This window comes from Bubalus bubalis, chromosome 23 (genome assembly GCF_019923935.1).
Source record: "Bubalus bubalis isolate 160015118507 breed Murrah chromosome 23, NDDB_SH_1, whole genome shotgun sequence".
NCBI lineage: Eukaryota > Metazoa > Chordata > Mammalia > Artiodactyla > Bovidae > Bubalus > Bubalus bubalis.
This window is the reverse complement of record NC_059179.1, coordinates 43241667-43256980: the sequence shown is the minus strand read 5'-3', so window position 1 is coordinate 43256980 and position 15314 is coordinate 43241667. Positions and strand designations below refer to the sequence as shown.

Genomic DNA, 15314 nt, shown 5'->3' with positions numbered 1-15314 from the left:
AAAGAAGAAAAAGTGAGTTATCAACTCTCTTTAAAAAGAAATGGACCAAAGAATTAACTGCTGGCATCAGCCTTGGCAGAAGTGGTACTGCTCAACCAATATTCCATCAGCTTCTCCAGAATTCCCAGCCACCCTTGCAGTTGGGAAGAGTTGGGTGACCAGTTCTAGCCAAATGTGCCACTTTGGGGCTGAAGCCTAGAAGAGCCAGTAGGCAATCATCTGTCTGTCCCTGCTGCTATGGTGACCACATTCCTGGTGATGGCACCTTGGTTACCTTGGATCCGTGAGTGACTACGTGGAACAGAGCCCTTTGATGACCCATAATGGACAGAGAGAGAAATGAACCCGTGTGGTGTTAAAGCCACTAAGATTTGGGGTCATTTGTTATTGAACATTATCCAGCCTCTCTTGACTCATACCATTGGATTAGAAGCCAAATTACATTCTGGACCGGAACTGATTTTGGTACATAAAAAGATACAATATGGTTTTAATTAACTTTTTTCTACACAGTGTCTCAAAAAAACTCAGACTTCACATTTTAAAATCAGTGAGTGCCCAAGCCAATTTCCATTTCCTACAATTTGGAATTCATACCATTTTTTCATGAATTTATTTTCCAAAGTCTAGAGAAGCAAACCGCAGACAAAAATTCTAAAGTGTAATTGGTAAGCTGAGAAAATAGTGGCATGGAAAATATCTACTTTTAGAAAACCAACAAAAGATAATGGAAATACAGAGGTGGTGTGTGATTCTGTTTCCATGGTGAATGCAAGGTCTAAATCAGTTCTTGGTGATGTGATGGCAAGGACAGCCATGGCTGGTGAAATGTCAGCCTGCTAGCAACTGGCTCAGTCCCACCCGCTGACCAGGAGAGTCAGGAGCCGCACACAGGAAGGAGTGGAAGTTGTCATGCGAATCGAAAGTGAGTCCTAAGGTGGTGAATTAATTAGCAGGAGTTACTACTTGACTGAGGGCAGGAGGAGAAGGGGACAACAGAGGATGAGATGGTTGGATAGCATCACTGACTCAATGGACATGAGTTTGAGTAAGCTCCGGGAGTTGGTGATGGACAGGGAAGCCTGGCATGCTGCAGCTCATGGGGTCGCAAAGAGTCGGACACAACTGAGCGACAGAACTGAACCGAACTACTTGAGTGAATAACCAACTGAGCTTCTCCAAGAAGACTAGGATCAAGTTAGGGTTGTTTCTCTGGAGCATGGGCATGCTAATCACCTCCTGATAAAGGCTTCCATATATTTGCTTCTTCCTTAGTGGAGTTGTTAAATGACAGACATCATCATTCTCTCCAATCCAATGAGCTGGGGTCATGGGCTTGTGTTAAGAGATCTGACCATTGAGTGAGTCAGTCACTGGTTGGTAGTCATGTGGTTCAGCCTGAGAGGGGAAGCAGAAGTGGGGTAAAGAGAGGCAGGAGAGAAAGGATGAGAAGGTGGAATTCAGCCAAACATAATGGGGTTTTGAATCCCTCTCACAAATAAATAACTTGTATGAATGAATCTAGCTGACTTATTACTAAATAGCAACTACCCAAATGTATTCTATTTCATTAACCTGATTTTACCAAGGAGCTTCCCTGGTGGCTCAGTGGTATGGAATCCGCCTGCCAATGCAGGAGACATGGGTTTGATGCCTGGGTTGGGAAGATCCTCCTGAGGAAGGAAATGGGAACCTAATCCAGTGTTCTTGCCTGGAGAATCCCATGGACAGAGGAGCCTGGCGGGCTACAGTCCATGGGGTCGCAAAAGAGATGGACACAGCTGAGTGAGTGAACAAACTGACAGCCATTTAGTTTTACTAAATGGAACTAAATGGCTACTCTGTGCCAGGACACAATGGTCATATAGAGCTATAAACTATGTGAATAAAAAGAAAGAACTCTACTAAAATAGCAATTATCTCTAAAAAGTAGGGTTATGGGAAATTTCTACTCTGCTCTTCTTTCCTTTATTTGACGAGTTTTCTATAATAGCTGCTGCTGCTGCTAAGTCGCTTCAGTCGTGTCCGACTCTGTGCGACCCCATAGACAGCAGCCCACCAGGCTCCCCCGTCCCTGAGATTCTCCAGGCAAGAACACTGGAGTGGGTTGCCATTTCCTTCTCCAATGCATGAAAGTGAAAAGTGAAAGTCAAGTCGCTCAGTTGTGTCCAACTCTTCGCAACCCCATGGACTGCAGCCTACCAGGCTCCTCCGTCCATGGGATCTTCCAGGCAAGAGTACTGGAGTGGGGTGCCATTGCCTTCTCCGTTCTATAATAGAGGATGAGCTAATTTTATAATCAGAAAGTTACCATTTTTAAAGAATGTGATAAAACCCACTGAACAGTTCTGGGGACCTAGGAGGGTGGGGTCTGGTGGGCCCAGCTCAGCTATTCAAATGTTGCAGAGACACCAGCCTTTGCAAAATATCACCAATATTCCTTAAACCATTAAATACATTTTATAATTGCAACTGCTCGCTCTAAATTGCCTGTTTACACTGTTAATGACTTTTTTGGTGTGAACCACTGTTTACAAATAAGGCATTTCCTAGAATCTGCTAGCAATTAGGGAGTTGTTCTGGCCTCTTAATGAAAAGTAAACACCATTAATAACGCCTGTCCTAGCTCATATTCACGTTGGTTTTGTGTCATTTACTTTGGGAACAGAAAATAACCATCCTAAAAAAATGTATTTAGCCTATAGATAGCTCCTAGGTACCACGTTGTGTGCTAATCTCATGGCAGAGAAAAGACATGATTAAGACAAGATAAAGGAAGAAGAGTTTTTCTTCCTCCTTCAAATTGTTTTTCATAAATGACAGTCCCCAGACAATTGTTTTTACTAATCTAGCTATTTTATTCTGTATACTCACATCAACATCAGAGGCCAAGTTAAAGCCTGGCTTACTCCAGGACCCACTGACTACAGTCATCTCAAATTGGGGTGTACAACAGTCTTAACCCCATCCTACCCAGTCTGTGCAGAAGCCGTGAGAATGCAGCACATTTTAAAAAGAAAAGATAGCTGGTTATGAGAGAAGTGAAAGTTAAGATAATAAAAGTACCCAAGAGAGAAAAAAAGCATACCTTCATACAAAAAACTGTTTATGAATGTTCATGGCGGCTTTGTTTGTAATAGCCTCGAACTGGGTGCAAGCCAAATGTGCAGCAGCAGGTGAATGAATGATGGTGTATGATGTGCTCATGCAGTGGAGTATTGCACACAAAAGTGTGACTGGTATGCTCTATAGGATGGATCGCAAAATAATTATGAGAGGAACCAAACGGAAAAGAGTACATGCTATGTGATTCCCATTTAATAAAATTCTAAAAATGCAAGCTAATCTGTAACGACAGGAAGCAGACAAATGATTGCTGGGGTTGCAGGGAGAAGAGGAGGGGAATGTTCATTATTTCGACGGCAGCGATGGATTGACAGGTGTACACATGTGTCAAAACTTAAGCCTACAATTTAACATAACACATATGGCACCATCTTCCAGGGCCTACTCATCACTCATGGATACACTGAAGGCTAAGTGAAGGGAGAGTGTGGAGGATGGCTCAGGTGTTTTATGGCCAAGCCTGGAAGTGAGGAGTACCTTCCTGGCCACATACTATTGGCCAGAACCCAGGGATATGGCCCCAACCTAACTGCAAGGGAAGCCAGGAGATGTGGTTTTAATGTGTGTCTGGGAAGAGAAACCAGATTGGAGAGTGCCCTGGGTTAAACAGTGTCCTAAAATTCATATCCTTTCTGAAACTTCAGAAGTGGTTTCACTTGAAAACTGGATACTTGCAGGTATACTTAGGTCTATGAAAATGACATCATCCTGGAGTAAGATGGGCCCTTAATCCAGTGTGATGGGTGCCCTTATACAAAAAGGTGAAGAGACAGAGCAGAGTCAGTCACACGATGGCAGAGGCGAAACTGAAGTTGTTCTGCCACAAGTCATGGGACACCAAGAATTGCCGATAACTATGGTGGGCTGGGAATAGCAAGGAAAGATCTTTCTAGAGCCTTCAGAGAGAGCATGGCCCTGCCAACAGCTTGATAGCGGACTAGTCTTCAGAACTGTGAGGGAATACATTTATGTTGCTTGAACCACCCAGTTTGGGGTACTTTGTCCTGCAGCCCTAGAAATAAATATACCCAGTGGCTGTCCCTGCCACAGTGCCTGTGGACCACGGACTTCTCCAAGCCTCAGTTTCCTCATCTGTAAAGTAGACATATTAATAGTAGCTAACCAAAACATTTCTCTGAAAATCAAATGAGATAAAGTATGTGACATGCCCAGCCTATCACCTGGACCATAAGTGTCCAAAGTAAAGATATTATGATCAGTACCAGCATTAGTCAGTTCAGAGGTAAGAGTGAGATATACAGAGCGTAGAAAAAGGAGCAAGCTAATCAGCTTTGAAAATCATTGCTTTCCTCTTGGTCCACAGAAGAACCTAAGACTCAGCACCTGAGAGGAATATCCTAAGGTGGAGAGAGTGAAGGATTAAGAACCTGCAGAGCTGGGACTGAGCCCAACTGTGAACCATGACCTGTGTGCCACTGAGCAGGTAAATCCGAACACCATTTCTGTATCTGATAAGTAGGAGCTATAGTGTCTACTTTACCTACTCTGAGAGCGTGTTTGGAGTCTGAAAGGAGATATCCAACTTTTACCCTCAGAGTACAGCTTGTGAAAAGGAAAAAAAAAAATTTCACCAGAGATGAATTTATCCAGGGTCAAGTTCTAAAAGGCTGTGTGAGGCTGCGATCACCTGGAACCAAAGATGCCCTTGGAAAATCCACTAGGGATTCACCTGTTGGATGTGATTGTCCTGTCTCCCAAAGTTCAGCCTTGCTAGGTTTTCCTCCAAGGCTGGAAGAAATCCGTTTCTTTGACTAAGCTGAATAAGTTTCTCCAGCTATGTTGGATACCGAGCTGGCTTGCGTTTAGGAGCAATGTTATATGAATATCTTTAAATCATACAATCACATTCAGCATGGTGAGACACCCCCACGGGAGAGGCAGAAAGCGCAGCACATTAGAACAGGGATCAGGAGGAAACGTCAGAGTCACCCTCTGTATGGCAACCCTCCACTCAGGAAGGAAGCAGGGACGTGCTCTTGCTCTCGCTCTCACTTCCCTCTAAAAGGCGCAGAGCTGAAATGGCATGAACTAAAGTACAGTAAGCCACTGTACCTAAATATTTATGGCTGTGGTTGTTTTGTGGGGAGAGAGAATTCACACATATCTGTCCGTACACACCTGATGTGGAAAGATCATTCTCACATCCCACGGCCTCCTGGCAGTGAGTTGAGAACCTAACCTAATCTAAGACAACGGATTTTGTCTGCAGGCTAAGGCACGTAGCAGCAGTAAATAAGTGGGTGCAGAGTTTGGAGGCACCTGGATGACTCTGAAGACGCCTCTTGTCCACTTATTCTGTGAGCAATTGTCCTGACATCTGGCTGCTACTGGTGTCTCCTTAGCCATGAGCCGCATTCCCAAAGAGGTTGCTAGAGTGGTAGCTAAACCCATTGCCTCTGCAATTGGCAAACTTTTTCTAGGTCCATGGGTAAAATCTTAAGGACAATTGCATTCTTTCATGGACCTTTGAAATGGATTGAAATCCGGCCACTTGGCCGCACCCTTTGAGCTCTGTATTGGCTTCTGCTCGATGGTGAAGTCGGGAGCAGAGGGCAGCCTCACCATCGCAGTTGGCCATTTTCCTTTCAGCAGAAAGCATTGCGGTGATTTTCATTGTTATAACCTCGACTTTGGATCCAGTGATGGCTAAAGTGTGTTTGTGTAGTTTCTGAGCAAACAGAATGCATTTTATGACTACAATTTTGTTTAGTTGCTCAGTCATGTCCGACTCTTTGCGACCCCATGGACTGTAGCCTGCCAGGCTCCTCAGTCCATGGGATTTTCCAGGCAAGAATACTAGAGTGGGCTGCCATTTCCTTCTCCAGGGGGTCTTCCTGACTCAGGGATCTAACCTGCGCCTCCTGCATTACAGGCAGATTCTTTACACTGAGCTGGAAATTCAGGATCAGATGTGGTCCAAAGAACATGGATCATCAAATTCCAACTGTATCATAAGTGTCTGGAATGACATTGAGATTAATTCCCAGCTCCCTGCATCTCAGCCCCACCCTACTTCTGACCTTGACTGTGGTCCAGTTGACACCCAGACAAGTGAGGTGTTCAGAAGCAGTTGGTAGGTACATCACTATGTGTTACAACAACAATAATAATCAGAGATCAGACAGAACTACTTTTTAAGATGTGCTTTTTATCCAAGCTTAATATTTTTCCTGAACATGCTGTTGATCAATTCCTGGGGACACCAGAACTCTTCAGGCTTGTATGTCTAATAAGGCTAAAATCCATGGGTATTAAGAAAGACCTGTGGATCCAGCCCATGACTCTGACTAGCCAGAAATTGGAAAGCAAGGGGACAAGGGGACATTCGTCCTCTCTCTGGTGATGTTTGAGAAGAATTGGGTCATCACGTGGGGGCCTCAGCTAAAGAATAGTCCAAAGTACCAGGAGACGCTGTGGAGGGCAGCCCACACTGCTGGACAGAGGTCTGGACAGGCAGCACGAAGGAAGGGCTGGTGAATTGAGATCAACCTGAACAGGCATCTGTGACAACCTCCCAAACCCAACATGGGCACTGAATTCCTGTGCCATTGGATATGAAGGAGAGGAGCAAATGTCTGTTCAGAAGGGAAAAAAAATTAAAAAATCAATGGCTACAGGCAAGAGAATCTATTTTGTAGACTAAAGTCACCCTGAAATTCTAGAGGCTTAAATACCACATACCCACTTAAGGTCTGGCATATGAACTTCTCATTTCGTGTTAATTAAAGATCTCAGTGTAACTTTGGGATAAGAATATTTTTCCAGCATTTTCAGACGCATTCCCAAGAACGACAGAGAAGGGGAACTCTCTTGAGAATCATTCAATAAAACCAATTATCTGGAGAAGTTCATGAAAAAACATCCATGAAAAGGACATGCATCTGCAGCAAAAGGTAGACATGGACAGGGAGGAGACCCAGCCTTTCAGCCAGCAGCTGGGAGCAGCCGGAGTCCACCAAGATGCCTAATTACTAATATAGATTGGGAAGTGGGAAGTGAGATTGAAGTGGGAAGGGGGGATGGCTATGTGGCTCCAAAGTACGGTAATAGACTACTTAATGAAAATGAAAGCAATAAAAATTACATAACTATAATAAGGAAAAAGGGGCTTCCCTGGTGGCTCAATGGTAAAGAATCCACCTGCAATGCAGGAGCTACAGGTTCGACCCCTGGATCAGGAAGATCCCCTGGAGGAGGGCATGGCACCTGCACCAGTATTCTTGCTGGGGAAATGCCATGGACAGAGGATCCTGGCAGGTTGCAGTCCATGGGACTGCAAAGAGCTGCACAAGACCTAGCGAGTAAACAACAACAACAACAAAAAGTCCTGAAAGATAAGAGAATGAAGAAGATGGAAGGAGCCTTCGAGGTCAGCATTCACCATATCCCTTACTCCTTCGCTGGCTCCCTCCACCCCCAACCCTTACTCCATACCTTCTCTGCCACCCCCAGCCCCCCAAGCCTGAGGCCCAGACAGTTAAGCAAAGGTCCTGAGTTTCTCCAGCTGCAGGCTGCAATTCAAACCCCACCATCTATGCTCCCAGGACATGGTTCTCTCCACTCCATCACATTTGTCTTTAGGGGCAAGTCTTTAGATGACAAATGCTGTACAAAAATTTTGCCACAAGACTTCTTTAAAGTTATTTGTCCTGAGTATTAGTAGCATGATTTGGCACTTCAAAAAATTTCCTTATCATGAACAGATCCACGGTCAAAAACAGGATCTATTTACAGAAAACAAAGACCGCTTGCATCCAAACCTTGTCCAATGCAAACACTTAAATTGGGAGATAGAGTCTCTTGATATTTCTCCTCTACCAGGGGTTTCCAACATGGCTTGTTAAGAATCTTAAACTCCTGGACCCCAAGCCAGTCCTGCCGAATCAGAACCTTCAGGAATGGGGCCCAGGAGTATATATTCCAGAATGGTTTCTGGCTAACTCAGATGCAGTCTGATGCTTGCTCAATGACCACTATTTGTGTGTATATCATAGAAAACACCAGAGTGAGACTGTTGCGTTACAGAAGGCATGCCCCACTGGCCCAGCCATGCCGGCAAGAATCATGTGTTATGATGACCATCAGGATGGAGAAAAGCATGATTTCAGTCCCCCAAATGGCCAGTTTCATTTTTGACTGTGTACCCTGCTCAAAAATGTGATACATCTTTACAACATCATTTATGCATCCGCTTTCTCTCCCAGAACAGCAGAGGAATTCAGTGCCAAGATAGCGTTTGATCCTAAATCACAAACCTTGATTTCAGAAGCATATCCTCACATCTCTCCTCGTGCTCACAGAGACCAAAGCCCCCGGGCTTATTGAGGTGGGAGAAGGAATGCCAAATTTTATTTTACATCTTGCTTATCCTGTCTCTCCTCTCCTCAAAATAAAAATTGATCTCTAGGGAACACAGGTATTGGCTTAACTCGTTCTAAATTACTCTAATCTCCAGTGACTCTTTGTCACTCATCATTTTACAGGAAGCAAGTAAGGTACCTATTATCCTGTTATCTCCTCCCAGAAAAGAACATTCTAATGGGAACTCACTGTTCTGTTTGGCCGGCACCCTCAACAGCCAGGCCTCGGAGCCCCTGCAGGGAACTTTATGAGGACTGAAGGTTTCCTTCTCCGCTTCTCTTACAGAAACAAGGGAAGAAACGGGACTCTCACCATCAGCCACGTGCCCACCTCTCGAGCAGAGGACCCTGGTGTTGGGAGTCAGGCAGACCTGAGTTCAGATCCTGGAACTACCAGTGTGTCACCTAGAGGAGTCTACCTCTCGGTTAACATTCTGTGAAATGGAAAGCATGGGGTTGTGGGCTGCATATGGAGAGATGATGGTTTTCAAAATGGTAAAGCTCTGTACGAAAAGGCTATGGCTTATGTTATTTTTTAATTAGGGTAACTAGATAAAACACTGGCCAGTTATTGGAATTTCAAATAAGCAAATAAATTTTCATTCTAAGTTTGTCTCATGCAATATTTGGGACATGCTTCACTTGAAAATTATTCCTTGTCTATTGGAAATTCAAATTTAACTGGGCTTCTTGTATTTTTGTTTGCTAAATTTGGCAGCCCTAATTTTTTTTTTGGCCCCACCATGCAGTCTAGAAGAGCTTAGTTCCCTGTCCAGGGATAAAACCCATACTCCTTGCAGTAGACGCACAGAGTTCTAACCACTGGACCACCAGGGAATTCCCTAATTGAATATTTTGTTCACACTGTTTAATCAGATCCTAAGACAGAGGAGGGAATGCGCTGACAGTTTGGGTTTTTTTAACAGCTTTATCAAGATATGACTATATCCTATAATTCACTCAGTTCGGTTGTTTTGAGTATAGAACTGTGTAATCATTATCAGAGTTTAAGGTTAGAACATTTTCATCGGCCCAGAAGAAACCCCACACCCCCTGCTGTAGCTCTATAACCCACACCTGACCTCCCCCTGCCACCGGCCCTACACCAGTCTGCTTCCTGTCTCTATGGGTTTGCCTGTCCTGGACACTTCATGTCCATGGAATCATACAACACGCGGTCTTTGGTGATGGCTTCTTTCACTGAACATCGTGTTTTTGAGGTTCATCCACGTCACAGTATACATCAGCATTTCGTTCCCTTTTATCGCCAAATCATATTCCACTGTTTGGATGAACCACATTTTGTTTGTCCATTTATCAGTTGATGAATATATGCATCATTTCTACTTTTTGGCTATTAGAAATAGTGTTGCTATGAACATTTGTGTTCGTTTTCATGAAGATGGATGTTTTAATTTTTTTGAATATAAACCTAAGAGTGAAATTAAAGGGTCAAGATGTAACTCTGTTGTTATTGTTCAGTCACTAGGTTGTGTCTGACTCTGTGACCACGTGGACTGCAGCACACCAGCTTTCCTTGTCCTTCGCTATCTCCCAGAGTTTGCTCAAACTCATGTTCGTTGAGTTGGTGATGCCATCCAACCATCTCATCCTCTGTTGCCCTCTTCTTCTCCTGCCCTCAATCTTTCCCAGGGTCAGGGTCTTTTCCAATGAGTCAGCTGTTTGCATCAGGCGGCCAAAAGTATTGGAGCTTCAGCTTCAGCATCAGCATGTAAACTTGACATTTAACTTTTTAAGGAACTGTCAAGCTGTTTTCCAAAGTGGCTACACCAGAAATGTCTGAGGGGTGCAATCTCTCCTCATCCTCATCCACTCTTAGCATTGTCTGTCTTCAGGGCCCTAACCATCTAGTGAGTGTAAAGTGGTATTTTATTGTCATTTTGATTTGTATTTCTTTAATGACTAATGATTTTTAGTACCTTCCCATGTGCTTCTTGGCTATTTATATATCTTCTTTGGAGAAATGTCTATTGAGATCTTTTGCCCATTTTTAAAAATGGGTTATTTATCTTTTTACTATTGATTGTAAGAGTTTTTAATATATTCTGGATACAAGTCCCTTCTCAGATATATGATTTGCAAATATCTTTTCCCATTCTATGAGTTCCTTTTCACTTCTTGCTGGCTTCATTTTCAGCACAAAAGTTTTTAATTTTTATAGGCCAATTTGTTTATTTTTCCCTTTTGTTGCTTGTGCTTTATCTAAGAAGTCACGCCTATCTGAAAATCACTAAGATGTACTCTTTTGTTTCTGCTGCTGACAGGTCTTTAAGGTCTTTTACTTACCCAGGATTTAGAAGCCTCTTTGTTCCTAAATGCAGGTTTATCAGGCTCTAAAACTTGAGCCCTTTCCTCTGGACCCCACTAACTTACTGTAACCCAATTTAATTATTTCTTCTATGAATGAGAATAGGGGGCAGAATGAAGTGGGGGAAGGGAGGCATGTGTTATTTATAAATAAAAATGGATGCTGAAATATAAAGCCCTTTCTAACTTACCAACTCTCAAACTATAGTGTGATTTCCAAATAGAAATTAATCATAAAAGTGATACTAACATTTTCAATTTCTATTCTGCTTGTATAAACTCCCCACTCCCCTGGAATTGGTTGGACCGTGCATTGACAGAAAGAATGGAGTGAGCACTGGGTCCCCAGGGTAAGGTTGGTGCAAGGAGTTTGTGGCCAAAATAATAAGAGATGATGAAATTGGAGAGACTGATTAAGATAGCGGCTGGGAGAGTTGAGGTCTAAGCACCAATAAAAGAAAAAGCTGTTTAACACATTGAAGGCAAAGGGACTGAAGGAAGCAAAGGCAGGGAGAGTCCAGAGTCACAAAGCCAAGAGCTGTGGGGAGTTGAAGGATGCTGAGGAAAGAGGAGCGGTTATCTGGAGCAAGGGTCCAGAAAACCCCAGAATGTGAGGCCTCCTGGGAAGTGGCTCATCAGAAATGTGAGGAAAAGTGGGGGATCCTTAAAACAGCAGGAGTGGGCGAGCAGAATAGGTGACGGATAGACAGCTTTTGAAAGCAAAAGTTCTTTCAGTTAAGTTACTTTGTCTTCCAGTCTCATGAAAGAACCAGCATTGGCATGCCCTTTGTACAGATGTGAGCACTTCATCCATGAGAAATGCATGGATTTGGACTGTCCTCCTGCATTTGTTTCATTGCTAGAGTTAGATAAGGTTAATGTCCAGGGATCTCCCTTCCCCACCTATCACCCATCCTGCAAAAAATCAAAAACAAAAACCCTGAGCTAAATATAACCTGCAGCAAGAAAATAAGATGGCACCACGCTGAGCACAAGCGCCAGCACCAGCTCGGCAACTGAATACTATGGCTGGGCTTTCATCAGGGTGGAGGAACGAAACATACTGTCATATCCATTTAGAGGCCTTCAACAGAGGCTAAGGGGACCCCACGTGTGTAGCCCTTTTTTAGTAACGAGAAAGAAAACTAACACAGAGCCTTTCCCGAGCAATGTATCTCCTACCAATTAAGAGCCTGCCAATGTGGCTCTGCAATAGAAGACCACCAAACACATAAGGAATTAAGTCCCATTATTTAAAATCAGGGTTGATGTTTGGGGGTTGGTAAGTTGAAGGGGTGTTTTGCTTTGTCTTTCAACATCCATTTTTATTTATAAATCACACATACTTCCCTTCCCCACTCCATTCCCCGCCCCCCACATTTTCCTTTATAGCAGAAATTAAAACAAGTTAGGGTATGTCAGTGGGGACCAGAAGAAAGGAACACCAAAAATAAACTCAGATAGCAAATAACTCAAAAATTGGAATTATTAGATAGATATAATATGAAATAACTGTATGTTAATTGTTTAAGAAAATTAAAATTAGAATCATAAAAATAAACATGCAATAAAAGATCATCAAAACAACCAAGGTTATCTAAGAAACAACCCAATACAACTTTTAGGAATAAAATTGTTGAAATCAGAAACACAACAGATGTTAAACAATAGATGAGCCACAACAGAAGAGAGATCAGTGAACTGGGAGATAGCAGTGATGCATCACAAGAGGCAGGAGATTTAAAGCGTGAAAGAGAGGCTACGATCTGCAAAGGCTATCGTTAAAAATTCTAAGTCCAACTTAATCAAAATCCCAGGAAAAAAAAAAGAATGCAGAAAATGGAAAGGGGAATTAAAAAAAAAAAATAGCTGAGAAATTTCCCAAACTGATGAAAGATATGCATCCATAGATACAGAAAGCATCAACCCAAAAAGAACAGAAAAGAATATAGATAGATCTAAATGTATTATAGTGAACCCGCACAACGTCAAAGACAAAGGGACAACGTTAAAAATGGCTACAGAGAAGAGATAGACCACCTGCAACGAAACAGACAGACAGCCAACTGTGCAACTGTGATGAAGGAAACTAGAAGACCAAATGGAATAACAGCATTTCTGCGCAGAGAGAAAATAGCTGTTAACTTAAAATTTGTTCCCAACAAAACTGCTTTTCAATAACATAGTTTGAACTAAGAATCAAGTCTATATAATTTTATAAGCAGAAATAAAATTTTAAAAAGAGGCTTGCTACCAACAAATCTAAAGGAGCATCTTCACTCAGAAGCATCTTAAAGACATTTATTAGGGAATAAATGAAAGATCGGAGAAGGCAGTGGCACCCCACTCCAGTACTTTTGCCTGGAAAATCCCATGGACAGAGGAGCCTGGTGGGCTGCAGTCCATGGGGTTGCTAGAGTTGACACGACTGAGCGACTTCCCTTTCACTTCTCACTTTCCTGCATTGGAGAAGGAAATGGCAACCCACTCCAGTGTTCTTGCGTGGAGAATCCCAGGGACAGGGGAGCCTGGTGGGCTGCCGTCTATGGGGTCACACAAAGTTGGACATGACTGAAGTGACTTAGCAGCAGCAGCAGCAAATGAAAGATAACAAAAGGCACGACTCTGCTGCAGGAAGGAATGGTGAACAAGTAAAATGGAAAAGCACACAGGTAAAACCAAGCAAATTTCTTTTATAACTAAATATGGAACAAAAATACCAAAAAACCATAAAGTGGGTCAGAAGTGGCTGAGGGGGGAAGCATATATGGGTTAAAAATTTTTTCTAAAGCCTTGTGTTTTTCATTAAAGATTTGCTAAAAATGGGTGGACATTTTAAAATTAGGATTGTCCTGGGAAAACATCTATTAGCCCAATAACTGTTATTAGCAGCCCCTTTCACTCTCAAAAGTATCCTGGTTTGAACAATACATTGTCATCCTGTCTGTGACCCATGTCTCACTCCTGGGTACACACCCTAGAGAAACTCTTATACATCTGCCCTGGGAGATGCGTACAGAAATGTTCAGTGAGAAGGACAGTACCTAATGGGACCTTGTAAACTATTCAGCCTTCTTCCCACAAAAGGAAAGCTTGCTTTCTGCCCAGCAACAACACTCTGCAGCCCTGAGCCCCTGGTCAAGGTACCAAGCCTCTCTGCACCTCGGCCTCCTCACACAGAACACGCAGAGAAACTACACCCACAGCCCAGGCTGTGGGAGACCCATCAACGTTAACAGAAACTTAACATTTGCTAAACACTCGCTACAGCCTTGCAGTCGGCTAAGGGCTTTATAATCAGAGCTCTTTTTTTTTTTTTTGACTATAATTGATTAACAATGTTGTGTTAGTTTCGGGTGTACAGCAAAGTGATTCAGTTATGTATACACATGTACCTATTATTTTTGAAATTCTTTTCCCATTTAGGTTATTACAGAATATTGAGCCAAGTTCCCTGTGCTATGCAGTAGGTTCTTATTGGTTTTCTCTTTTAAAAATAGCAGTGTGTACATGTCAATCCCAAATTCCCATTCTGTTCCTCCCCTTCTGATAGCTGTAAATTCATTCTCTAAGTCTGTGAGTCTCATTTCTCTTTCATAAATAAGTTCATTTGTATCTTTTTTTTTAGATTCCACGTATTCTTTTTTAGTTGCTCAGTCATGTCCAACTCTTTTGTGACCCCATGGACTGTAGCCCCACCCAGGCTCCTCTGTCCATGGGATTTCCCAGGCAAGAATACTGGAATAGGTTGCCATTTCCTTCTTCAGGGATTCTTCCTGACCCAGGGATCGAACCAATGTCTCCACGTCTCCTGCATTGAAGGCAGATTCTTTACCACTGAGCCACCAGGGAAGCTGATATTTGTTTTTCTTTGTCTTATATCACTTAGTATGAACCTCTCCCAGGTAGCGCTAGTGTTAAAGAACCCTCCTGCTGATTCAGGAGACGTAAGAAAAGTAGATTTGATCCCTGGGTCAGGAAGATGCCCTGGAGGGGGAAATGGCAACACACTCCAGTATTTTTGCCTGGAGAATCTCATGGACAGAGGAGCCTGATGGACTGCCGTCTGTAGGGCCAGAAAGAGTCAGACATGACTGAAGGAATGTAGCCCATGATCATCTCCAGGTCTATCCATGAGAGAGCTCATTTAATCCTCATGATGACCTTTAAGGTGGGTATTATTGTTATTCCCATTTTACAAGTAAGATACCTGGGGCTTAGAAACACTAAACAACTCATACAGGGTTACATAACTAGTAACAATCAAAACATCAGCAACTCAACACTAGCCCCAGGGCTTCTCACCACTGCGGCCCCCTGTCGCTGACTCTGACTCCCGCCTGGTCCAGCATGAACGCTCCTGCAGCGTGATGGTGACCATGGACTTGCCATCATTCTTATCACATCAACAGGGACACCCGAGGATGGAGAGCGTGCAGGCCTTCTGTGGAAGGAGGCCAAAGCCTGCACGGGGTGATC

At 43.2% G+C, this 15314-nt stretch overlaps 1 long non-coding RNA gene across 1 annotated transcript; it reads left to right on the top strand.

Moving 5' to 3' along the window:
- Positions 1–725: 725 nt before the first annotated feature.
- LOC112581599 lies at positions 726–9134 on the top strand. The gene is made up of 3 exons (XR_003106201.3): positions 726–925; positions 4451–4570; positions 8794–9134. It is a non-coding gene; the product is annotated as an uncharacterized LOC112581599 (long non-coding RNA).
- The last annotated feature ends 6180 nt before the right edge of the window (positions 9135–15314 follow it).